The sequence below is a fragment of the Prosopis cineraria genome, unplaced genomic scaffold, assembly GCF_029017545.1.
Source record: "Prosopis cineraria cultivar Desert tree isolate PC_DT_omini unplaced genomic scaffold, ASM2901754v1 PC6, whole genome shotgun sequence".
NCBI classification, from domain to species: Eukaryota; Viridiplantae; Streptophyta; class Magnoliopsida; order Fabales; family Fabaceae; genus Prosopis; species Prosopis cineraria.
Genome location: NW_026555337.1, coordinates 20806078 through 20809127, shown reverse-complemented (window position 1 = coordinate 20809127; position 3050 = coordinate 20806078). Strand labels below are relative to the sequence as shown.

The 3050-nt window shown below is 28.8% G+C and overlaps 1 long non-coding RNA gene across 1 annotated transcript; it reads left to right on the top strand.

Moving 5' to 3' along the window:
* The first annotated feature begins 1367 nt into the window (after positions 1 to 1367).
* On the top strand, positions 1368 to 2749 carry LOC129312383 (uncharacterized). The gene is made up of 2 exons (XR_008593539.1): positions 1368 to 1601; positions 2464 to 2749. It is a non-coding gene; the product is annotated as an uncharacterized LOC129312383 (long non-coding RNA).
* The last annotated feature ends 301 nt before the right edge of the window (positions 2750 to 3050 follow it).

The following is a 3050-nucleotide window of genomic DNA, read 5'->3' as shown; positions in this document are numbered from 1 at the left end:
GGAGAGAAGAGTGGGAAACAAGTCGGTCAGATTTTAAAAAAACGAAGGGAGAGAGAAAAAAAGAAAAAAAAAATGCAGAGGTGAGAGAAGTGGACGGTGGCCTATGAGAATTTGACACTTGGTATGATTGTGGGGCCTACCCTTCAAAATTAAGGACATTTATTCTTTTGCCCAGCCAAAATTGCATCCATTAACCCAACTTCATGGATATTTTTATACCCACACTCACTTAAGAATACTAGGCAATTCTAGAGAAAAAATTGATGAGTATTTTTTCCCTCAACTCTTCCAATAATTAAATGAGTGATATTTTAAAAAATTATTATAAATTCTTTATTGATCATTCATAATTATCAATAGCTATACTTCTTTTCTTCATTTCTATTAACAAGGTAAAAAGATCATGCATTTTAAAATTAAATAAAGTGTTGAGTTGTTAAAATATAAGCAAACTTAAGTTGATATGAGAAATCTTATATCGAATAAAATTAAGTTTGATAATTAATTAATATAAAATAAAAAAAATTCTTTTGCTATTCTTATTTATTTCTCCTCTCGTCCATTTCTATGTTTTTACTCCCCATTTCATCATCAAACTTAATCATAATTTGAGTTAATGTGAGAGTTCCACCGTATAAAATTAAATTTAATAATTAATATAAAATAAAAAGAATATCATTTTACTAAACTTGTCCATTTTTTCCTCCTGCTCTACGGTAGTTACTTCCTATTTGAAGAAGACAAGAAGTACATCATCAATCCTAATCATGACATCATAATTGAAATTTATTACCTAACATGCATTTACATTATGTGCTTATCAGCCTAACGGTTGATCTGGGCCCTTCGATTTATCTCAAAGTGATCTTTGCCTTTCATTATAAAATAATTTTTTAAGTATTTTTAAGAATATATTTATTAAAATAAAAGTTTATAAAAATTATAAAAAATAATATTAAGTTTATATTGTCCAAAGTACATTTACACATAGTCAGTCAATTTGTAAAAATCATAAAAATTTTAATATTAAGTTGGTCCAAACTAAATTTGTACCAACTAGATTGATAATGAACAAATTTATTAAAAAATTTAAATTTGATAAAAATAAAAATATTTATGTCTGAACAGTTAAGATCTCATACGATGAGTAATCTAGTACTCATCTTTTGATGAGTATGAAAGATAGTCTAGATTTAATATTAAATTTTTTATATTTTATTTTAATAAATGCAATATTTAAAATATTAAAAAATTAATTTAAAATGAATAGTAAAGATGATTTTAAAATAAATTAAAGGGCCCAAATTATAACTCGGCGTGATGCGCGCACGGTGCACCGACGCTGCCTAACGCGTGATGATATTTTGACCAGAATGCCTATAAATAAAAACCTAATGGCTAGAAGTCTCCTACCAACCCTCAGATAACGTTCATCATTTGGTCTTGAATTTCCCATAAGATTTTTGCCTTAACTTGCTCGAATATGGGTAATCTCAAGAAGCTGATATTCATGCTCAACTTTGCTTTGCTTTTTGCGCTCCTCATCTCCACCAAAGTGGCTTCAAGAGAACCTTTTGGGGCGTCAAGGATTCACATAACGGGTAAGTCAACCTATATTAAGAGAATAAATCTCTTTCTCAACAACATACTTTAATCTTTATATTACAATTTTATCATTTTAGTCTTCATAATTTTCAAAATTCTTTAAATTTGGTCATATTATTGAAATTCTAACCAGGCTTTGATAAATTCAGTTCTACTAGCATTTATAAGGTTAGTCTTGTACAAGTGCTCTGCGCTTTATAATCCTAATTATAAAATACTTTCAATTACTTCACTAGAATTGAGAAATAATAGTTAATTTATTTAATCTGTAAAAATGAAAAAAAAAATCCAGTTTCACGCCTAGCTTAGCTATTAAAAATAGGAAGAGAGATACTCCCCCCGGTCTTGTGTATTAAGTACCTCCTAAAAGCACAATCTAATCTATTTTATAAGTAATTAGCTAATGCGATTGTTTTGTTTCAAATTAAAATATTCAAATTACCCTTGCAAAGTAAGAAAAAGATATGAAAAAAATAATATTATATAGTTTATTTACTTTTTACTTGAGAGTTATTTTTGAAATTTTACTTACTTTTATTCCTTATACTTTTATTGTATTGATATTAATAAAGTTAGTAGAAATGACTTATAAATAAAATTAGAGAGAGTATATACAATATACGATAATAAACCATAAAATTAAATTTACAACAAGAGCAAAATTGAAAAATGATAATAAATAAACCTTCATGTGCTTTATATTTATATTAAGTATCAAATAATTTTCTTAAAAGGTATCTTATAATAAAGATGGGAGAGAGTATTTCTTTGAAAAACGCTTTCTTTTTGTGTATTATACATATGATCAACACAAACTGACGTAGTAATTGTTTCTTGGAAAATTTGAACGAAAAACAGCACGGGATATAGCAAAGGGCCACAATTATACTCCTGGTAGTTGTAATTGATCAGCATCCGGAAGTCCCATTCGAAATCAACTCCTCGAGCAAGAGAAAGCTGAACGATACTTTCACAAATGTGTAATGCTGATTTATTGTGCTTGTTACTAGTAGTAACAACATCGGTTGTTTTCTGGTGTAATTTTAATTGTCCCATTGGATTTACAAATTTTTATTTAACATTATCTATGTGAAAATTTTGTTAGTCGACGATTTATAAGTACTCTTACAAGTGTTTCATCAAATTCAGGAATATGACGCGATTCTCTCCAATGCTCAACTTAGTTACCTACGCTCTGTGTCATCAAAAAAGAAAAAGTTGTGTTTAACTGTTATATATGAGATAGCATAATCCATCAATGTAACAAACAAAGCAAAATCACCAAGTCGTCCTCATCGAAACCAGCTCATGATGGCTCTTGATTCAAAACACTAGTTTTATGAACAGTGTCGACTCTCAGAGAAAGCTGTCTCATACCTCAGCTTCGTGTCATAAGTCAAATGCATGCCTTCTTTAAGTGTTCGGTATCCTTTCCCTTCACCTTC